The 24,516-nt window shown below is 42.5% G+C and overlaps 1 non-coding gene across 1 annotated transcript; it reads left to right on the forward strand.

The window, feature by feature from the left end:
- Positions 1-5,581: 5,581 nt before the first annotated feature.
- LOC133807746 (small nucleolar RNA R71) lies at positions 5,582-5,688 on the forward strand. Its single transcript, XR_009879642.1, has one exon. It is a non-coding gene; the product is annotated as a small nucleolar RNA R71 (small nucleolar RNA).
- Positions 5,689-24,516: the final 18,828 nt, after the last annotated feature.

Genomic DNA, 24,516 nt, shown 5'->3' on the forward strand with positions numbered 1-24,516 from the left:
AAATAAGACAATGAACTATAATGATAATTTTTTTTTATTACAAAATAATAGAAGGAAGTGTTGCTCTTGTTCTCTTATTTTTTTTTCTATATTTTTGTTTTTTTTTTATTTCTTTTTTTCTTCATTATTTTGTTTTTTTGTTTTTTTTTGACAAGAGACAACACAAAGATAACAAGGAAATTACAAATACAATACAACACAAACTTATTACAAAGACTTTTCTTAAATGAAAAACATCCCTCTAGTAAATGTCATGTTTTAAATTCCAAAGATGTGACTTTACCAACTCAAATGATAAATAAAAGTTCAAAATGTTGTTTTCTCAACTCTCACAACTCACCAAGAAATGAAAAACTTTAAACTTGAAATTTCTCTCAACTATTTGTGTTAACAACCAATTTATTTATCATATGTTTGGAAAGTGCACAAAAGAACTCTGAAAATCACTTCTTAATAGCTAAACATAGTAAGAACTGACTCAAACCAACAAATTATACTCATGCTTGGATAATTTTGATAAAATTTGACTTAAAATTCAACAAGACAATAATGTTTTCCAAATGAATGCTAATGACGTAACAATAAGATTTCCAAATGAAAGCCAATGCATGCTCACCACCCCCAACCAAAAATCAGATAGTGTCCTCAATGTCAAAATGAATAAGCAATGAAAAAGATAAGGAATGAGAACACCTGAATGATGACCATGTCCATGAGGTGAGAGCGAAAATAGCCTGGTAACAAAACCCCAAAACAAAATACAAAAACGAAAAGCATACAAAAATAAAAGAAAGACAGAAAAATAAAAAGAACAACAACAAACCGTTCAGAACTTCAGAGTGTATAGATTGGGTCCTTAAGAAGGACCTCTTCAACACGACTCACACTCTCAATGTAATGCTTCAGTCTTTGGCCATTGACACGAAAAATTCTCCCATCGGTTGGGTCCTCGACCTCCACCGAACCATTGGGAAATACTTACTTGACTACAAATGGACCAGTCCATCGCGATCGCAGTTTACCGGGATGCAAGTGCAAGCGAGAGTCGTACAGATGCACTTTTTGATTTGGCTCAAAGTGTTTTCGCAGGATTTGTTTGTCGTGAGCGATTTTCAATTTTTCCTTATAAATCATGGAATTGTCATATGCATCGTTTCTCAACTCCTCAATTTCGGACAACTGGAGTTTGCGATTGATACCTGCGGCATTCAGATCAAAGTTTAGGGCTTTGATAGCCCAATATGCTTTATGCTCGAGCTCGACAGGTAAATGACAGGCTTTTCCAAAGACGAGCCGATAGGGAGACATCCCAAGAGGGGACTTGAAAGCAGTGCGGTATGCCCAAAAAGCGTCTAGAAGTCGTGTAGACCAATCTTTGCGGTCGGGATTTACCGTCTTTTCCAGAATGTGTTTTATCTCCCTATTGGCTAACTCGGCCTGACCATTGGTTTGGGGATGATAGGCATTTGCAACTTTATGAAGTACACCGTACTTGCGCATAAGAGCCTCAAAGGATCGGTTGCAAAAATGAGTGCCTTGATCACTGATGATAGCGCGAGGGGTACCGAACCTTGATAACACATTTTCTTTCAAGAATTTGACAACTGTAGCGTTATCATTGGTTCGACATGGGACAGCCTCGACCCATTTGGAAACATAATCCACAGCGAGAAGAATGTAAAGGTGGCCAAAAGAAGGTGGAAACGGTCCCATGAAGTCTATCCCCCAACAATCAAATATTTCGATAACAAGAATTGGGTTCAAGGGCATCATGTGCCGACGAGATAAGGATCCTAACTTTTGGCACCTTACACAAGAACGACAGAAATCATTGGTGTCTTTGAACAGAGTGGGCCAGTAAAGGCCGCATTGTAAGATTTTTGCAGCGGTTTTCTTCACAGAGAAGTGACCACCACAAGCATCATTGTGGCAAAAATTCAGCACACTAGACACCTCATCGTCATGGATACATCTTCGCATGATTTGGTCGGGGCAATACTTGAATAAGTATGGGTCATCCCAAAAGAAATTGCGCACCTCCACCAAAAATTTGCGTTTGTCTTGTGAACTCCATTCAGATGGGAGTTCACCTGTTACTAAGTAGTTTACAATGTGAGCGTACCACGGCAACTTAGCAACAGAAAGCAATTGTTCATCGGGGAAATCATCATGAATAGGTGGACCGTCAGCGGGATCGCTGAATTCAAGTCGGGACAAGTGGTCCGCGACGACATTTTCAATACCTTTCTTGTCTTTGATTGTTATATCAAATTCTTGCAGGAGAAGGATCCACCGTGTTAATCACGCCTTAGCATCCTTTTTGGAAAGGAGATACTTAAGGGCGGAGTGATCTGTGAAGATCGTAATAGGTGATCCAATCAAATAAGAGCGGAATTTGTCAAGGGCAAAGACAACGGCAAGCAACTCTTTTTCAGTAGTTGAATAGTTCATTTGGGCACTATTGAGAGTTCGGCTTGCATAATAGACAACAAAGGGTTTCCCCTTCCTTCGTTGTCCTAGCACAGCTCCCACAGCAAAGTTGCTGGCGTCACACATGATCTCGAAAGGAAGACTCCAATCGGGTGACTGAATGATGGGAGCGGAGGTGAGCGAATTGACAAGCGCTCGGAATGATTCCTCACACTTAGGTGTCCACTCAAAGGTAACATCTTTGGCTAGGAGGTTGCTCAGCGGACGAGCAATCATTGAAAAATTTTGTATGAACCTCCTATAGAAACCAGCATGACCAAGAAATGACCTAACATCTTTGACAGTCTTAGGAGTCGGCAGGTTGGAGATAAGGTCGACTTTGGATTGATCAACCTCAATTCCTTTTTCAGAAACAATGTGACCTAAGACTATGCCAGAAGGTACCATGAAGTGGCATTTCTCCCAATTGAGGACAAGTCCCTTCTCGATGCATCGTTTTAAAACAGCTTCAAGATGAAGAAGACATGTCTCGAAGGAGTTACCAAAAATGGTTAGGTCATCCATGAATACTTCCATTGATTTTTCAATCATGTCACTAAAGATGCTCATCATGCATCTTTGGAAAGTAGCTGGTGCATTACACAAGCCAAATGGCATACGCCGGAAGGCAAACGTGCCAAAGGGACAAGTGAAAGTGGTCTTATCTTGATCCTCCAATGCAATCTCAATTTGATAATAGCCAGAATAACCATCAAGAAAGCAATAGAAAGGATGACCAGCTACGCGTTCAAGGATTTGATCAATGAATGGGAGTGGAAAATGATCTTTGCGGGAGGCGGCATTCAATTTTCTATAATCAATGCACATGCGCCACCCCGTCACCGTTCTTGTGGGGACAAGGACCCCTTTTTCGTTTTGGATAACGGTGACACCAGATTTCTTGGGCACAACTTGAGTTGGACTTACCCATTTGCTATCTGCTACCAGGTAAATAATACCAGCGTCTAGCAATTTCAAAACTTCATTTTTTACAACTTCCTTCATTGTGGGATTCAGCCGCCGCCGAGGGTCTCTTCGAGGGATGGCTTCGTCCTCTAGATTGATTTGATGGGAGCAAATTAAAGGGCTAATACCTTTGATGTCAGCAAGCGTCCAACCTATCGCAGATTTATGCATTCGCAGTAGCTCGAGTAACTGCAATTCTTGAGAATTTTGAAGGTTGATAACTGGAAAGGTTTCACCGTCTCCCAAGAAGGCATGTTTCAAACCCTTGGGAAGTTGGGTCAATTGAACAGTTGGAACCTCTTCGGCTGAAGTTTTCGGCTGTGCCCTCTCGCGAGGTAGCTCTTCAAAGCGAGGTTGCCAAAACTGAGTCCTTCTATGGCGTGAGTCTATGCGATCTGATATTGCAAGAGTAGACTCAATAGAACTGGGACTTTCATTCTCTGACAGAAGGAGGAGTTCGTCAAGATTATCGAAGTTGTTTCGCAATTGAACCTCCTCGGGAATTAAAGAGTCAATCATGAATGTTTGGTAGCATTCATCATCTTCTCGGGGTTGTTTCCCGATGTGGAAGATATTGACTTCTAGAGTCATGTTTCCAAACGATATCTTCATTAGACCATTTCGACAATTGATCAAAGCATTTGCAGTAGCAAGGAATGGTCTTCCGAGGATAATAGGAATTTTAGACTCCATGTTCACCACAGATTGGGTATCAAGAATAAGAAAATCCACGGGGTAATAGAATTTTTCAATTCGAACCAATACATCCTCAACGATACCCCTAGGCTTTTTGGTGGAACGATCAGCAAGCTGTAGTACAACAGATGTTGGGTTCATTTCTCCAAGACCGAGTTGCGAGTATACAGAATAAGGCATGAGATTGACACTCGCGCCAAGATCAAGTAAGGCTTGGCTGACTTCATGGGTCCCAATTTGGCAAGAAATGGTGGGACAACCGGGATCCTTGTATTTTGGCGGTGTCTTTTGTTCAATCACCCCACTCACTTGCTCGGTCAAGAAAGCAGTCTTCTTGACATGGTGCTTCCTTTTTGCAGTACAAAGATCCTTGATGATTTTGGCATAAGCGGGCACTTGTTTAATGATGTGAAGCAAAGGAAGATTAATCTTCACTTGTGTCAAGTGCTCAAGGAGTTCAGCTCGGTTATCAGGAAGTTTCCCAACAGGTTTCAAAGCCTGGGGGAATGGTACCTTTGTGGTGGCATTGAGTGGTGGATTTTCGGAAATGACTTTTGGAATACTGGGAGAGTTGGATTTAAGGGGTGGGTCTAACAAAGTTTTACCGCTTCTCGTCGTGATGTCATTTACTTCCTTGACATTTTGATCATTTGAATTTGAAGATTGGGCCATGTGTTGGCCTTGAACATTGAATTTCGGTTGGGAAGGAAGTTTGCCTTTTTCAGGAATGGCCAAGGATTCAGTCAATTTTGAGAATTGACATTTCATTTCCTTGATTTCTTCCATCATTTGGCGATTCAGTTTGGATTGTTCCTCCATGAATGCATGAAGAGTATTCTCAAGAGAATTGCGTTGTGGATGAGCATTGTAATGAGGTGCAGAATACGCCTTTGATGGTTGAACTTGTTGCTCATTTCTCCATTGGCCTCCAAACGATTGAGCTTGGTTGGAATCTCTCCAACTGAAATTTGGGTGGTTTCTCCAACCAGGGTTGTACGTATGGGAGAATGGCTTGTTATATGTCCCTAAGGCATTGCATTGCTCCTCATAAACCCCCCTCATTTCATTCAAAGCCAAGCAGTCCTTAGCTAAGTGCTCCGTCCCTCCACAAACAAAGCAAGGTTCTTGCAGTTCTACTTGAGCAATCATGTGCGACTTTTGCCCATTTTTCGTCATTAAGACCTCAAACTGCTTTTTCAAAGCTTCGAGTTGGGCCTTAATACTATCCTCTTCTCGAAGTTGATAGATCCCTGATGGTTTGTGTCGGTTGGTGCTGTCAGTAGCACTTGGACCAGTCCAGGTGTGAGATTTTTTTGCAGTTTCTTCGAGATATTCAAGAGCATCGTCTGGCTCTTTTTCGAGGAATTCACCATTGCATAGCATCTCTACAAACTGGCGCTCACGACTCGTGAGGCCTTCATAGAAGTAACTGACCAAGCGCCAGTTCTCATAGCCATGGTGCGGGCACTGATTTAACAGATCTTTGAATCTTTCCCAGACTTGATAGAACGTTTCATTGTCTTTCTGGGAAAATGTGGAAATCTGTCATTTCAGATTGTTGGTCTTATGGCTAGGGAAGTGTTTCAGAAAGAAAGATTTAGTCATCTCCTCCCATGTTCCAATCGACCTAGGTCTCAAAGAGTACAACCAGCTTTTGGCTTTGTCATTCAAGGAGAAAGGGAAGAACTTCAGTCGCACAGCATCGGCATTGTCGGCTCGGTTATAGAACGTGGCTACCACCTCCTCGAATTCTCTGATATGCACGTATGGGCTTTCGTTTTCCATTCCATGAAATGTAGGCAAGAGTTGAATCATGACAGGTTTAAAGTCTAATGCGGGCATATTAGGAGGGAAGATAATGCATGAAGGTGTGGAAGTGCGAGTGGGATGGAGGTAGTCATTGAGAGTTCTTGGTTGGATGTCATTATTGCGAGCCATTGCGAATGGGTTATTATCAGCGAAAGTTTGTGGAGAAGCAGGATTGGTGGAAGGAGTTCCGGTAGGAGTGGCAGATGAATTGGAAGAAGTGTCACTGGAAGTTTCGTGATGATTCATCCACTCTCGGAAATCAGAATTAGATGTATTTTATGTTTCTCTTTTTTTTTTTTTTTTTGATTGATTTTTTTTGTTTGTTAAACTTGTTCCCAGGTAGAATTGGAGGTTTTCAGGTGATCTCCAACGCCTTACTAGAACTCCCCGAGGTTACTGAGTAAGTATGGTGGATCACAAGTCAACCTTTTCGACCAAACAACCTTTAAGCAAAGTGAAATTGCTTATTTTGACAAAACAAGCTTGGTTTTCTTATAGTAATAAGTTCAACAATGTAATAGTGCAAAGGTAGATGCTCGAAATGTTCGCAGGCCGATTGGGAAGGTTGCCAAGGTACTGCTTTAGGCCCACACTTGTCTAGACAGAACTCCCCGAGGTTCCCAGGTAAGTGTGGAGGGTAACGCTATCACAAACCTTATTTAACAACCAATCTTTCTAGACAGAACAATATCGGTTCCTACCATTTGTAATATTACACAATTGTTCCCAATACTAAGTGTTTTATGATTGAAATTTTATGAACAATTTTTGCAATTTTATGTTTTTTTTTTTTTGAAAAACCTAAATCCTAAAGAAAATTAAGGCAAAGAAAGTAAAAGCCTAAACTAAGCAACAAAATAAAAAAAAAACACAAAAATAAAATAAAGAAAAGAGAATTAAAGTGAAGATAGAATAACAAGCTTAATCTTTTTTTTTAATATGTATTAAACAAAAAAAAATAGAATAGAAATTAAGAAAGAAAAATGGACTAAGAATGAACTAAAAAGGAAAAAAAGTGATTATATAAATATATATATGATATTTTTTTTTTTTTAAACAAAAGAAAGGAAATTTAAAAAGAAAGGAAAAAGATAAGAATAAATATATAAATGTTTTTTTTTTTTGGATTTTTTTTTTATAGTTATGTATATATATATATATGAATGTTTATAATATAAATATATATATATTGTACCGAAAAAAAAAGAATAAAAAAAAAAGAAAGAAAAGAAAAGAAAAGAAAAGGTATATATATAAATAAAGGAAATTTTGTTTTTATGATTGTTTTTTTTTTCTTTTTTTTTGTTATAATTATAATAATTAATTAAAAATTAGTAAATAATAGAAACTATACTAACACAATATTTATTCTAACAAAAACACAAATAAGGTTACTAATATTTTTGTAAAAATTTCACTAAACCTTTGAAAATTTACCTCCCCGGCAACGGCGCCAAAATTTGTTTAACGCCCAAAATATGACTACACTAAGCGGTAGCTCTAGTAAGATCGGGCGGTCGATCCACAAGGAGGTAACCTAAAATCAAAAGGTTAGTAGAAAATAGCACAAAAAGTTAGTAACAAGAAGTAAATAAAATTGTAAATGGAAAGATGTTTGAGATTTTGGTATTGTATTTTGATAAAGTGATGAAATGAGATAAGTGAAATAAATGTAAGATGTAATCAAGAGTTTGAGAAAATGAAAGGTTTCAAAAATTATCCATATGCTTGTTTAGTTACTTGGTTGCTTGATTTACAAAAATACACAAGTAAATAGTTCACATCCCAACATTTACTTGGAAAATCTAACATTAAAGTCCATAGTTTTTCTAACAAAAGTTCATTTGAGTTATAAAGTTCTTTACTTTAAAAGCACAATGTTAATCTTATGAAAAATCTAAAAATGACAAAATACCCAAGGGCAATAATGCAATAGAAGATTAGACATAAAATTATGTATCAATATTACTTTTACTAATTAGAAGCACATAGAAAAAGCATGACTAATCCTATATACTATTAGCATAAGTAAATAAAGATAGCAAAATAAAGATAGAGATGAAAGAACATAAATAACTCAAATATATTACATTAAGAACATAGTAAATCAAAGTAGCAAAATAACATCACTTGCATATGGAATCATCCCTAACCTTCCTAGGAAGATTAGGCCATTATGCTCATGATTCTCACAAAATTCTAAGAAGAAAATATGAGAAGAAAGTGAGGGGAAATTTTGCTATAGTTTCTCTACTCTAAAAATTACATACATAATGTGAAATGAGAGTCCCTATTTATAGAGGGAGAAAATGACTAAAAATAAATTAAACAACAATTTGGGGTTTACAAAATAAATCTGAAATATTAATAATAAAATATGATTTTGAAAAATCAAATCTTATTATAAATATTAACCTAGTTATTTTGGGGTATGGTCAAAATGTTGGAAGCTCGGCCTCCCGGCAGGAGAAGGGAAAGGAGGTGATGCCCAGCTTGCCGATCCCTCACTTTGGGCCGGCCGTGGAGAAACAAGTCGAGGTGGCCTCCGACGCTTTCTTTGAGGCGGAGAGAATCGTCTCAAAGGTAACCGATCAGGTGAAGATCAATAAACTCTTCCTCACCCACAAGATCCCACTGGGGAAAGCCTCAGCTATAGCCCGACCTGCTGCGGAGGGCGAGCGGAGCTGCACGCCGCTAGACGAATCGTTTGCGGCCTGGAGTGGTGAACACTTCAAGGCAGGGGCCTTCCTCCCCCTGGACTAGTACTTCACTGATTTCCTGAATTACGTGGGGTTGGCCCCTTTTCAGCTCCCCCCTAACTCCTACCGTCTGCTGGCAGGGTTGAGGTACTTATTCAAGAAGCAGGAGTGGGAGGTCCCTACTCCTGCTGATATTTTATATTTCTTTTGTCTCAAAGCCCGCCCGGATCAGCGGGGGCAAGGTGATGGGTTTTACTATTTAACCCGTTTCCCTAATACGGCGGCGGTCATCGAGCTGCCAAGCCATCCAAATGACTTCAAGGACCAGTTCTTCATGTCAACTGGGTTCCGGAACTGTGAGCACCACTACTTCAACCGTCCCCGTAAGTGAACCCTGACCTTAGCTCGCCTTTTAAGTGTTGTTTAATTTTAGCTCTTCCCATATTCCATTCTGATTCCAGCCCAATCTTGCAGCCATCTACGCGAGGACCAAGAAGTCTGCGACCCTCGGAGGTCAATATGAAACACTCGCGGGCTTACCCCCCAGTGAAAAGGACTATCGCGTGCTCGTGACGGACGAGACGATGGTGTTCTAAAAACTGATTTTTCCAAATCAGACTCTGAACCTAAAGAGGCCTCGAGGGCCGCCCCCAGCTCGCGCAAACAGACCTATCACCGTGGAGGAGGTCGCGGAAGAGGAGGACGAAACGGCTGAAGTTCCGCTCGTGAGGAATAGGAAGAGGAACTTGGAGGTTGCCCAAGGGATGGACGAGGAGAGGATCCAATCCGGAGCAGCCACGGGTCCTTCCGGCCAAGGTAACCCTTTCTTGCTTAGGAATGTAGATAGGGCCACTGCGGACCCCCGGCTGGTTAGGTTCAATCCTAGGCAGATCGTCCATCGCCACCGAAGGAACCCGGACCTGAACACACTCCTGCTCCATTGTGTTGATCGGCTCGTGCTGGATCACCAGGATAGTCGGCCTAGGGGTACCATAGTAGCAGATAACACCCTAGCTTTTAGGTCGATCATTTTTTAGGAGTATGGGACCAATTTACGCACATGGCCATCACTCCAGAGAGGTATCTATGCTCCGGGGCTTAGGCAGTATGTAGAAGAGTCTAGTCCCGAGTCAGAACCGGACCTAGAACTTGCGCCTGTTCCGGAAATAATCGTCTTAGGTTCTTCCAGCTCGGGGGGTAGGGCTCCTTTAGTATTTGTATACTTTTTGCCTTTAACCTTTTGCTTTTATTTCTGCCTGATTGCTAACTTGTAATAACCATGTTTTTTGTTTTCGCAGAAGAGATGTCTCAGCCCGAGGATAGTCTGTGGGACATAGACTTCGAGGGGAGTCCCCCGGCAGGGCCAAGATTGAAAAGGCTCCGAGGGTCCAAGAGCACGGCTGGGGGCTCCACCAAATCTCCGGCAAAGGAGAAGGAAAAAACCCCACCATCCCAGGTCGGGGGGGCAATTCTTCTTGCTGGCGGAGCAGGACACATGCCCCCACCGACCCAGCGATCTCCATCAGCCGCCCAGAACGTGGGAACGGAGGTCGTGACCCCGGCTGCAGTGGCCCTCGGCGTACGCATCACGGTTGACGCCCAGGATCTGGAGAAGATCCCAGAAGCCTTTCAGGGGACGGTGTATGAGTCGGCGAGCTACGCCGTCAAACATTTCTACAAGTTCAAAGAGAAGGAGCTCCAGGCTATTGAGACACTGAGCCCGGTCCACGTAATAGAGTCATCGATGGACATGACCCTAACGGTAAGCTGCCCCATTCTTTTAAGGCTTTACCCCTCACACACACCGCCTTATTTTTCCACTTAGCCGATTTATCTCCCATTTCTCGCAGGGCATCGCTGCCGTACACCGAGGCATCGCCAGGACCAAAGCTCAGCTCGAGGAGATGAGGGCTGGTCACCAGGCCGCCCTTCAGGAGGCTCAGGTGGCGAAAGATGCGCTGGCAACCTCGAAGGTCGAGTTAGAGAGGACCCGCTCGAAGGTCAAAGAGCTTGAGACATCCCTTGCCACCTCGCGAACTGACCTCGAGGCAGCGAAGACCGAGGCCCAGGCCGCCCTTGAAGCTGAACGGGCCACCTCGGAACAGTCCATGCAGGAACTGTTCTATCGTTGCTGGGCCCACAACCCGGAGGCTGACTTCTCCTTCATGCCGTCGGGTCTCTGGGCGCGCTTGTTGGTGAAGTTCCAAGCCCGCTTTGACAAAGAGGTGCCGCCTTCGGAGACTGGGGAAGCCTCTGGTGCGGCGGAGAAGGATGAGACCGCGACCTCCAAGGGGCCGACCGACGGGGCTTAGGGAGTTTTTTCTTCTCTTTATTTTGAAGTATTTTATGTAATCTTTAGCACGAGGTATTTTTTCCTCGAGACAATTTGCCTTGCAATTTTAACTTGTGTATTTCTTCATGCTTTCGGCTATAATACACATATTTTGTTGTTTGATAAACTTAGTTCGTGTTAACCGTTATTTATATCCCGAGCCCTTTAAGAAGAACCACGATCAATAAATTTAAGTTAACTTCTAAGTTTTATGACCCAGTTAAAACCAGGAGCTTATTTTGAAAACTTAGTTCGCGTCAACTTTTTATCCATATCTCGTGCTCTTTAAGAAGAACCACGATCAATAAATTTAAGTTAACTTCTAAGTTTTATGACCCGGTTAAAACCAGGAGCTTATTTTGAAAACTTAGTTCGCGTCAAATTTTTATACATATCTCGTGCTCTTTAAGAAGAACCACGATCAATAAATTTAAGTTAACTTCTAAGTTTTATGACCCGGTTAAAACCAGGAGCTTATTTTGAAAACTTAGTTCGCGTCAACTTTTTATCCATATCTCGTGCTCTTTAAGAAGAACCACGATCAATAAATTTAAGTTAACTTCTAAGTTTTATGACCCAGTTAAAACCAGGAGCTTATTTTGAAAACTTAGTTCGCGTCAACTTTTTATCCATATCTCGTGCTCTTTAAGAAGAACCACGATCAATAAATTTAAGTTAACTTCTAAGTTTTATGACCCGGTTAAAACCAGGATAGGACTTAGTTCGCGTTAACCCTTATACATTGATAAGAATCAACACCTAAGTCGTTAAGGAGACCTGGTTATATCCAGGTACCATATGCCCCCCAAGTAACTGGGAAAGGGTCTTTCGTGGTTACTTTAAGATTACACTTGCAAAAAAAAAAAAAAAACTTGATTTTTATTAATACATAAAAAGTGGCCTTCCAGGCCTTACAAGTGGATCATTGATAATATTTCTTCAAGTGGATGGCGTTCCAAGTCTGTGGGACTGCCCCTCCATCAAGTCGAGCTAACTTACAAGTTCCTTCCTTGATGACTTCAAGGACCTGGTATGGTCCTTCCCAGTTCGGTCCTAAGACTCCATCCTTGGGATCTTTTCCGGCCAGGAAAACTCTTCTTAGGACCAAGTCGCCAACGCTAAAGGTACGTTTTTTGACTTTAGCGTTGAAGTAGCGAGCGATCTTTTGCTGGTAATGGGCGAGCTGGAGTTGCAAATCCTCTCGCCTTTCATCGATAAGGTCTAGGGAATGGCATAGGAGCTCGTGGTTCCTATCTTGGTCGTAGGACTGGACTCTATGCGACAGAACTTTAATTTCCACGGGGAGGACTGCTTCATTCCCAAAGGTTAGGGAGAAAGGAGTGTGACCCGTAGGAGTTCGATGCGAGGTCCGGTATGCCCAAAGGACCTGGGGAGCTGTTCTGGCCAGACCCCCTTTGCCTCATCTAGCCTCTTCTTGAGGCTCGCCTTTAGAGTTTTGTTGACAGCCTCGACCTGGCCGTTTGCTTGAGGATAGGCCACAGAGGAGAAGCTTTTCACAATCCCGTGCCTTTCACAAAACTCAGTGAACAGGTCGCTGTCGAACTGAGTGCCGTTGTCGGAGACAATCTTCTTCGGCAGGCCGAACCGACAGATGATGCTTTTAACCACAAAGTCGAGTACCTTCTTCGATGTTATTGTTGCCAACGGCTCTGCCTCGGCCCACTTAGTAAAGTAGTCGATGGCTACCACGGCGTAGCGGACCCCGCCCTTTCCGGTAGGCAGGGCGCCTACTAAATCTATCCCCCAAACGGCGAATGGCCAAGGGGCTGAGATCATTTTCAGTTTGACTGGAGGAGCTCGGGCAACCGCAGCGAAGCGCTGGCACTTGTCGCACTTTTTCACATATGAAATCGAGTCTTTGGACAGAGTTGGCCAGTAATAACCTTGCCTGAGAACCTTCATGGCCAGGCTTTGCCCCCCAGCATGGTCTCCGCAGAATCCTTCGTGAATGTCCTACAAGATGGCCTGTGCCTCACCTGGATGAACGCACCGGAGGAGAGGTAGGGAATGTCCACGTCGGTACAACACACCATCGACCAGCGTGTACCTCGGAGCTTGATACAAGACTCGCCGTGCATCGCTACGCTCTTCAGGCAGCTTGCCTTCGACGAGATACTCAAGAATGGGGGTCATCCAGGTCGGCTTGGCATCAATCATCTCGACCTCTGCCCGATCTCCTTCTATACTTGGTTCTTGCAAGAATTCTATTGGCACTAACCCCAGGGTTTCTGTCTCTCCCGAGGTGGCGAGTTTGGCGAGAGCATCTGCGTTGGCGTTCTGCTCCCGAGGTATCTGTTCGATCGATCCTCGCTCAAATGCAGACAGCTCAGTTTTTACCTTCGCCAAATAGGCGGCCATCTTGGGTCCCCGCGCCTGATATTCGCCCAGAACCTGGTTTACCACGAGCTGGGAGTCACTGAAGCACTGGACGGAGCTCGCCTTTAACTCCTGAGCTACCCTTACCCCAGCTAACAAAGCTTCGTACTCTGCCTCATTGTTGGACGCCTTGAACCCGAACCTTAGCGCCGAGTGGAACCTATGTCCCTCGGGGGATATTAGAATGATTCCAGCCCCGGAGCCGCTCTCGTTAGATGAACCATCAACAAAGATCTTCCACGACGAATGCGGCGAGGCGACTTGAGGTAGGCCTTCTGATGGATCCTCCTGGAATCCCGTGCACTCCGCCACGAAGTCAGCCAACGCCTGACTTTTTATGCCAGTTCGTGGAGTATAGAAAATCTCGAACTGACTGAGCTCGACCGCCCATTTTAACAAACGTCCCGATGCTTCAGGCTTTTGCAAAACCTGCCTTAGAGGCTGATCGGTCATGACATGTATCGAGTGGGACTGGAAATACGGTCTGAGCTTTTGTGAGGCTGTGATTAGGCAAAACGCCAGTTTTTCCATCAGTGGGTACCGTGATTCTGCTCCGAGGAGTCTCTTGATGATGTAGTAAACTGGCTTTTGAACTTGGTCCTCTTCTCGTACCAGCACAGCGCTAGCTGCATCCCCAGTGACTGCCAGGTAGAGGAAAAGAGGCTCTCCCGCCCTGGGTTTGGACAGAATGGGCGGTTCAGCCAGATGCGCCTTCAGATCGAGGAATGCGCTTTCGCACTCTACTGTCCACTCAAACTTCTTGTTTCCCCGGAGCAGGTTGTAGAAGGGCAAACACTTGTCGGTCGATTTGGAAATGAACCGGTTGAGTGCTGCCACTCTTCCTGTGAGGCCTTGGACGTCTTTCCGCGACCTGGGGGAAGGAAGCTCGAGCAGTGACCTGATTTTGTCGGGGTTCGCCTCGATTCCTCGGGTATTGACTATGAACCCCAAGAATTTCCCCGATGCGACACCGAACGTGCACTTCTGAGGATTAAGCCTCATGCCGTATTCCCGTAATATTTTAAAACATTCTTCCAGGTCGGAAACATGGTTGTCGGCAGTCTTTGACTTGACGAGCATGTCATCAACATACATTTCCATGTTCTTTCCGATCTGGTCCGCGAACATTCTATTTACTAGCCTCTGGTAGGTAGCTCCGACATTCTTCAGGCCAAAAGGCATGACCTTATAGCAATAGACATTCGTTGGGGTCATGAAGTTGGTATGTTCTTGGTCTGCCGGATTCATCGCGATCTGATTGTAGCATGAGTACGCGTCCATGAAGGACATGAGCTCGTGCCCCACCGTAGCATCCACCAGCTGATCGATCCTAGGCAATGGAAAGCAATCCTTGGGGCAGGCTTTATTCAGGTCGGAGAAGTCAATGGAGGTCCGCCATTTTCCGTTGGGCTTTGGAACTAGCACGGGGTTGGCGACCCAAATTGGAAATTTGGCTTCGCGGATAAAGCCACACTTTTTGAGCTGGGCCACCTCTTCTTCTAGGGCTTCAGCTCGGGTTGTTCCTAAACGCCTCTGCTTTTGAGACTTGGCAGGAACGCTTTTATCCAGATGGAGCGTGTGCATGATGACACTCGGACTGATCCCCACCATGTCCTCGTGGGACCATGCGAATACGTCCAAGTTATTCTTCAAAATCGTGATCAGCTCCGCCTTTCTCTTGTTGAAGAGGTTCTTCCCCAGCTTAACCGTCCATGACGGATTTTGTGGATCGATGTTCACCTCCTCGAGCTCCTCAATAGCCTGGAGCTCGGACCTATCTTCGCCTATTCGGGGGTCAATGTTCTCACTAAGGGCGACACTTTCCCCTTGGGCGTTTTGAGGTTTTTCAATCTCAGGAGCCACCAAGGGCTCCTGGGATTCCTCTTCACTCGAAATGGGCATAGCCAGCTGCTCGGGTTTAGACTTTCCGTTCATGGAAATGCTGTAGCATTCCCTGGCAGCGAGTTGATCGCCCTTGATGATGCAGATCCCTGTTGAAGTAGGAATTTCATGGCGAGGTGTCGAATGGAAGTGATGGCCTCGAAAGCTATGAGCGTAGGTCGGCCCAAAATGGTGTTGTAGGCAGCGGAGCAGTCAATGACCATGAACTCAAGTAGCTTGGAGACTGTCCGAGACTCTTCTCCTAGGGTGATCACCAGCTCGATCGTCCCTATCGCTGCCGATCCTTCTCCCGAAAAACCATACAGCATCATGGAGGTCGCCTTTAGCTCTGCGACGGTTAGACCCATCTTTTCTAATGTGGATCGGAATAAAAGGTTCACCGAGCTTCCGTTGTCCACCAACACTCTCCTCACTTTCCGGTTGGCGAGCTGGACTGCTACGACCAAGGGATCATTATGGGGGAATTGGACGTGACCTATGTCTTCCTCCGTAAAAGTAATCGGTTGCTTCTCTAACCGCTGCTGTTTTGACTGACGCAGCTCCGGGATGAACTCCGCTCCGTTGTGGGCCTTTAACTCATTCATATACCTCTTCTGGGCGCCTCTGCTCGTGCCAGCCATGTGCGGTCCTCCAGAGATGGTGGATATCTCTCCCTCGATCACGGGAGGAGGGACGTCTTGATCTACCCGAGGCCCGGGCTGACTGGCTGGGACGTCTGGAGCGGGTCGACCCGCTGGGACCCTGTTTCGCGAATATTGCGCCAAGGGGCCTGCTCGGATGAGAGTCTCGATTTCATCTTTTAGATGCCTGCAATTGTCGGTATTGTGGCCGACGTCGTTATGGAAACGGCAGAACTTTGAAGTATCTCTCTTTCCCTTGTGGTGTTTCAATGGCTCCGGCCTCTTCCAGGGGACCCGAGTAGAGTTGGCTAGGAAGATGCTTTCCGTGGACTGAGTGAGCTCGATATATGCTGTGAACACGGGCTTGAATTTATCCGCAGACTTATTCTTCTTTTGACCGTGCTGGCTGTTTTCACCATTTCCCTTTCTTTAGCCACCGCCGGGCTGGTTGTTCTGCGCGTCGTCGGGGATCGCCACCACGATCTCCGTCCCCGTTCCAGCGGGCTTCTCAGGAACCTGGCTGGTCCCTGCGGCTGAAGCTTCAGCTTCTTCTAAGTTTATCCACTCTTGGACTCTGTTAAGGAATTCGTTAACCGAGCTGACTCCCTTCCTCTGAATATCTTTCCACAGGTCTCCCCCGACCAAGATTCCGGTTCTCATGGCCATGAGCTTAGAGCTATCGTCAGCGTCTCGGGCTCGAGCAGCGACATTCGCGAATCTGCTCAAGTAGGCTTTCAGCGTTTCACCGGGCTGCTGTCTCACGTTAGCTAGGGAATTGGCTTGGACTCGGGCGGCCTGGGAGGCGCGGAATGCCCTTTTGAAGTCAGCTGAGAAAGTCTTCCAGGAGCTGATTGACTGTCTTTTACTTTGCTTGAACCATTGCCTGGCAGGTCCAATCAGTGTGGAAGGGAAGATCAAGCACCGCAGCTCCGGGCCAATGTTGTGGGCCATCATTAGGGTGTTGAACATTCCCAAATGGTCCGACGGGTCCCCGTCCCCGTTGAACTTTGACAAGTGAGGCATACGGAAACCAGATGGGTATGCCGTCACTGCTATATTAGGGGCGAAGAGTTCCATTTCGTCACCCGAATCATATTCGTCTTTTTCTTTTTCTGTTAGGACCTTCCTCATCAGTTCCTCCATCTGAGTTAGGCGCTCGAGGGTTTGGTCCTGAGATCCTGGGTTATTCCGGGGCTGTTCCACAGCTCCGGACCCATTGTACATATTAGGTGGGTTGTTGCCCCTCCTATCTTGAGATAGGTTATTCGGGACATTCCCTCCGTTACGTACTTCGGATCGGACTCCCGCCAAGCGGGCCTAACTACCATCCCTAGCCCTGTCCTCTCTGTGAGAGTTGAGGCGATCTCGAAGGTCGCCTCCCTGGGTGGTCTGGTGGCTCTGTGCCGAACTCAGTCGCTGACGCAGGTCTCCTCCGGAGAGATCACTCCGGCGGCTGCCGGTCCAATGACTCCTGCCAGATAGGCTTGGAGTCCGCCTTTGGTGGTGAGGACCTGAGCTTTCTTCAGGCGCCCTGCTATGCCGGGAAGGTCCCGTTGATGGTGGGTCTCTCCTACTACTTCCGTAAGCCGGGATGTCTCGGAAGGGCCGAGGAGACGGGTATCTGATTGGAGAGGGAGGATGCCTTACTGGGGAGGCGATCCTAGTTCCGTCCGAGCGGATCAAATTTGGTGGGGGCCTTTCGGCCCTGCCAGCTTGCTGGTCCCACCCTGGGCGAGCTGGATGAGGCGCAGGACGGTTTTCTGGGACGGGCTGGCGCTGCTGGCTCGCCCCGGATCTCCTTCGGGAGTTTCCTCGAGCTCTCCTGAGCGTTCCCGAGGAAGGTTGAGAACTAGGAGTTAACGTCCTGACCAAACGGCTGTATTGCTGTTGTCCGACCCCAGGCATTTCCCTGAAGTTTGCCTCTTGATGGTGTGATGAAGGGGTGGAGTTGGCTGCATGAGGCCTACTCGACCGGCTATGCCTGGGCCGATTACCTCGGTGAGACTTAGGAGCCTCATCTTGCCTCTCTCCAACGTTAATGTTGGTTGTGAGAGGGGGTAGTCGGGCCAGAATATCCTGGATTTGCCGACCGGCTATTGCTAACTGGCTCCTCAGTTGAGCATTCTCCATCTCCACCGCAGTATAATAACACGGGTTCGAATTAGGTGGCCGGGGTGCTGAGCTACCAGTGTCATCTTGGCTCGTTGGCTGCTTTCCTGGCCTCTGTTGGACTTCAGGAATTTGTTCATCAGGGATGGCAATATGGTGGGTCTCCTGCCCCTCCTGCTGCTCTGTTTCGTTGCCATGCCTGGATCGAGTGGTCACCATAGTTGGGTGTTTGTGGAAGCACTAAATGAACTTGCTCTCAATGAAAGCACCAAACTGTTGACGCGGTTCTTCGCCAACAGGTAATTAAGAGAAGAAGAGAAAGGGATTAGTGCTGAAAGTAGAACCGTCACAGATGAAATCTTAGAGAATGAACTAGGTGACTCAAGACACGTTTTTAAGTGGTTCAAAGGTTAAAATCCTTCTACTCCACTAGTCAATATTATTGATATATTCTGGATTTTTGGTTACAAAGTGTATATCTCTTCTGAGACTATTTTTTCCAACCCTTATCAACTCCCAGGGTCTCCATATATATAGGAGAAGGCACCTGGAAGTTGGTAAGGAGGTCATCCCGTGAGCTTATTATTTGTCATATCAACTCTGTGACACTCATGATTAATTCCTAAACCTGACACATAAGTATGGTCAAATCAATAGATAAGGAGATAATGGGTCGCACGGCCCAACCCAGTCATGGGTGTCTGAACACGCACGTTCCTGCTGCGTGTCCGAGAAGTCAGGGAGATATCGGACACGTGATGTCAGATATAGGCACGTTTATCTTGCGTGTGTTGACTTTACAAAGGGTCAGAGATCTATGAGAAGCAGCTCGTACCACGAGCTGCTTCCCTGACCCGACCTTCGGCCTCAAGGATTCCTTCCCCCAGTCTTGGGCAGCCTTGGCGAGTTCTTGAGGATACCTCGAGCTAAGGGGGTACAACCTGGAAAATAGGATCTCCGACCTGGGGAAGTTTACGGACTAACCTTGATTAGTCCGAGGCTCGACCTGCTAATCAGCTCGTGGGAAAACCAGGGCTTACAGACTTCTTCTAGGTTCAAAGGGTTGCTTTACATCCTTTTGAGAATTCTCCTCTTGAGAATCAACTTTTGATGTAGAAGCTTAAGAATTGTTCTCATATAACAAATTCTCCTTTAGAGATGTTGAAGCTTGAGAATTGTTGTCACATAATATATTCTCAAAAAATTCAACTTCTCTATATTCAATCACAACATTAGACTCTAAGTATAATAGCCTATAAGCTTTACTATTGTTGGCATAACCAACAAAAGCACACTTTATGGCTCTTGAACCTAACTTTGTTCTGTTAGGTTCGTTTTTCTTGCAATATGCAAGACACCCCCACACTTTGAAGTACCCTATGTTGGGTTTTCTTTCTTTCCATAACTCATATGGAGATATCTCATTTTTCTTCATCGGTATTCAATTAAGAATGTGACAAACGATTAAAAGCGCTTCACCCCATAAGTTGAAGTTCAACTTAGAAAACACCAACATAGAATTTATCATCTCTAGATAAGTCTTATTTTTCCTTTCGGCAAAACCATTGTGTTGTGGTGTATAAGGTGTAGTACACTCATGAATTATACCATTTTCTTCACAAAATGTATTGAATTCATTAGAGAAGTACTCTCGTCCTCTATCACTTCTTAGCACCTTAATCTTTTTATTTAGTTGATTTTCAACTTCTAATTTATACAATTTAGAAGCATCAAAAGTTTCATATTTATGCTTTAAAACAAACACATAGGTATATCTACTAAAATCATTTATAAAAGTAAGAAAATACCTTTTACCACCTCTAGTTAAAACACCATTTAATTCACAAAGATCACTATGGATTAAATCTAGTAAATTAGATGATCTTTCTACACTAGGAAATGGTTTCTTAATCATTTTCGCCTTGACACATGTTTCACATTTACCATAGTTTTTAATATTGCATGCAATCATACCACATTTTACTACTCTTTTCATGGTTGAAAAACCTATATGCGATAGTCTAAGATGCCACAAAAATAAAGAATCATACTCAACAATGTAGGCGGAATTAGCATTTTTATTGATAACATTGAAAGTTACATCATTGGTGCACAATTTAACCATTCCCTCACAAGAGTACCATTTTCCCAAGAATAAATTTGATTTGGTAAGTATAAGTTTACTGAACTCAAAAACGGCTTTAATGCCGGGCTTGCCAAGCAAATCACCACTTACCAAGTTTCTACTCATTTCGGGAACATAAAGTACATTCACTAATGTAATTTTCTTGTCGGAGGTGAAGTAGACTTCAATAGTACATTTGCCAAGTACCTTGGATTTTCCCTCATTGCCCATTTGAATCTCATGGTTTCCCTTTGACTCTTCAAAGGTCTTGAACAATGATTTGTCATAGGTGACATGGACGGTGGCACATGTATCATACCACCACCCTATCACCTTGCCTTGGACCGCATTCACCTCACTAAGGGTAGCAACTATGTTTTCCTCTTGAGTTGCATTCACCTTAGGTCCTTGTTGGTCTTTTCTATGTCTACACTCTCTAGCATAGTAACCCTTTTTCCCACACACAAAGCAAGGACCTTTCTCGCCCTTAAACTTGTTTGGGTTGGTTTTTGGACCCAAAGGTTTCTCATTACCCTTTTTCCCTTTGTTTTTGGGATGTTTTGGTTGTGACACCGCATTTGCTTTGGAAGTCTCTCCATTAGACCCCTCCACAAGTTTATCTCTACATATCGATTCATCTTCGATTCGAATATGTTTTTGGATTTCTTCCAAAGAATAATCCTCATTTTTATGAAGGATTCTTTTCCTATAGCTCTTCCAAGTTGGTGGTAATTTAGCCACTATAGTACCAACTTGAAAGGCCTCGGGAAGCTCAATCTTTAACACTTTCAATTTTTTAACAATTATTTGCAATTCATGAATTTGAGGAAGAATAGGTTTATCACAAAAAATTTGAAATCGAAGTATTGAGATATCAAAAACTTTTTGGTACCTTCCTCTTCCGCCTTAAACTTTTTCTCAAGTGCATCCCATATCTCCTTGGCCAATTTGGTCTCAGTGTAGAGGTCATAGAGCCTATTGGATAGGGCGTTGAGGATATGACCCCTACAAAGAAGGTTGTCCTCTTCTCTCTTCCTTCTTTTCTCCACCTCGTCGAGAGTGTCTTTGTCGGATGGCTCGGCTAGAGGTGCCAATGATGACTCAAGGATGTAGGCTATCTTGAGTGTTGTCAAAAGGAATTTCACCTTGTCTTGCCACCTAGTTAAATTGGATCCATCAAACCTATCCAACCTCACTAGATCTTGGTTCATGATCTTGATGGTCTCCCCTTCCATTGAAACAAAAAGGGTTAAGCTTTTGAATGTTAGGAAAATATATATTTGCCTCAATGGAAATGGTAAGAAATTACAACTCTATGCAATATATTACAAATAATAATGATTGATTTAAAAAGAGTTACAACTCTATAACTGAAAATTACAAATAAAAGGATAAGGAGATGTAAGATGATAGAAATAGAAAATACAACTCTATTACAAAATATACAAATAAACTATAAGTGTTTGAACAAAAGGAAATAAAAGGATTACAACTCTTCAACAAAAGTACAAGTAAATAGAACAAGAAGAAAAAGTAGAAAAGAAAATAGAAGACAATAAGAACAAGAACAAAAACAATAAACTCTCACTCACACAACCAAAGTGAAGAGTGTTGGGGATCACCAACTTTGAACAAGGTTTGAAACCTTTGTCCAAAAGCTTATTTCCTCCTCACTCAAGCACTAAGGGATCTCTCACAGATTATAGGAAATGCTTTCTGGAATTATCAAGCCTCAAGGTGTTTCTAGCCAAGTGCTATAATGGATAAAAATGTTGTGTCTTACAAGTGAGCTATAGGCTCTTATTTATAGAGTTTAGAGACACCCTTTGAATTTCAAATTCCACCACCCCCCATGGCTGTTACCAATGTTTAATTGGATTAATATGGAATTAAAAATAAGATTTGGGAGTTATTTGAGTTTTTTGAGCCGTTCAACAAAGATTGAAAAAACTGAAAAATGGTCAATTTTTAGCCTGTGGCCGCGGCTAGAGACATTAGTGGCCGCGCCCACTAGCCTCTGTCCCACAGGCCGTGGCCACCAACATTCAGTGGCTGCGGCCACCGACCATTTTCAGCACTAAAAAATGTGCTGTTTTTCCAAACAGTTCAAAACCCTCCCAAATGATTTTGTTGTTAGGAGTGTGTCCTAAAAGCATGTAAATACATTTGTTTTTTCAATGAATAAATAAATACAATAGTTTATTATTATTGTTATATTTAGATTGTTAAATTATTGTTTGAATAATTTTGAAAATATCAGAAAAATTCCATATTCATTATTGAGGATGTGATCTTGTATTAGTACGAGAGAATTAAGATCACATGAATGAATAAAAATAGTCAACAACAACAAATTAAAGTTATGGAATTCTTTAATTGGAGTTGTAAGTACGGTTTACTGAGTATCATAATGATACAAATAATCTAGATTCGGATTATTGATGTGGAAAGATATCTCGGTAAGGGTGCTTTATATAATATGATTATATATGCCATGGACCGATGTGAATTAAAGTCTTTATCCAAAAACTATTTAACAATAAAGACTTGTAATTCATATCATAACTGATGATCATTTATAGATCAACCTAAATCCTGAGTGTTCATGAACTCATGTTCATGTTTATTAAATCTTTTGATTCATTCGTTAAGGTCTCTTCAAAGAATGAGGCTAATGACTTTTGTTTTGGAGATTTAATATCATGGATGGCTGGGAACATGTATCAACAATACAGAATCTAATCTTTCCTAAAGGATTGTATATTAGTTCCCTTAAGGGTTAATTCTGGAACTGAATGATTTTAAGCTCAAATCTATAATTAGATTATAGATTAATTATTCACTAGTGAATTAATGGTACTTAAGAAATAAGAAGTAAATTAGAAAGGTTAAATGGTAATTCTTCCATTCTAATTTATGAACTAATTAATTAGAGGGTTGAACTATTGTACGATGGTTATATCAATGAACGACTTAAGAAAAAGATTTCTGTAAAAGTATATCTATAACATAAAGAGTGCAATTCTGAATTTATAGTGGAGTAATATCAGAATTAATAAATTAACTATTTTAATTAAAGAGTTTAATTATTTAGTTTCAATTTATTGGAGCTTAATGTTATAGGTCCATGGTCCCCGAAATGGCTCAAACAATCACTGTCAAAGGCAAATACAAAAAATGGGCAAAAAAGGACTTATGTGATAAGTAAAATATTTTTCTATGTATCAAACATAATTATTGTTTAATTATGTGTAATTAATTAATTAATTAATTGATTTAACAAAAATATAATTAATTTTGAATTAATTTATTTTTGGGATTTTTGGTATTTAAATAATAATAAAAATTGGGAAAAATCACATGCTATCACAGGCATGTGGTACACGTGTGACACAATGCACAGGCACTGTGCTACACGCATAAGAGAGTTTACTCAGTTTCTTGATTCCACAATTCTAGTTATTTAAATATTAAATAAATAATGAGATATTTTAATATGATTAAAATATTATTATTTAAACAAAAATCTGATAACTGATCAGTTATTTTGAATTTATTTAAAATAACAAATATTTTAATATATTGGATATTATTAAATATTGGATATCAGTTTTTTCACAGAAAGTAACTTTTCAGGGATAGAAAAATATCTAGGAATCTCTCTTAGAGAAAGAGAACACTGACAAAACTAAAGTCATTGTTCTTCACAAAAACTAGGTCCAAACTTTATCAGATCTCATGTGTTGAGAACATCCGATAAATAGTTTATTGCCTATTATTTGTATAGCGAGCCCACACTCGTTCTTTGTGTGCCTGAGAACATTTTGGAAGATCTTGGTGTGAGATCTCGAGGATTTAGCCATACGAAAAGTTAGCAGCAAGGAAGAACCTGAGGTAATTTTTTTGTTCATGTCCTTGATTCAATATGTATATGCATGTGAAGAAGTAGATCTAGAAATCTTATGGGATTAATCTAACAATTTGATTGTTGTTCCGCTGCGTATAATCAACATTTGTAACTCCCAAAACACATTATTGGGGTTAAAATCATATCTCTAGTAGCCATATCCCATATGGCTTTATGAAATTCATCTCAATATTGTGTAACAACAAATTTACACAATAAAGGGTAATATTTGGAAGTTACAAATTTGTAACACCAAATATGTTACATTATTTGGATATATCTCATATATCTAAATATTGTAACTCTCTATTATATGTTACAATATGTGACACTCTTTGTCACATTTATTTAGTCTAAAAATTATATTATAATATAATATAATATTACATTATATTATATTATAAAATAATATAACAGTTTCTTGCCTAGAGCCTTTGTAAAGATATCAGCCAATTGAACTGTCGTTGGAACATAAGAGGGATTAA

The sequence above is a fragment of the Humulus lupulus genome, chromosome X (genome assembly GCF_963169125.1).
Source record: "Humulus lupulus chromosome X, drHumLupu1.1, whole genome shotgun sequence".
Taxonomy (NCBI): Eukaryota; Viridiplantae; Streptophyta; class Magnoliopsida; order Rosales; family Cannabaceae; genus Humulus; species Humulus lupulus.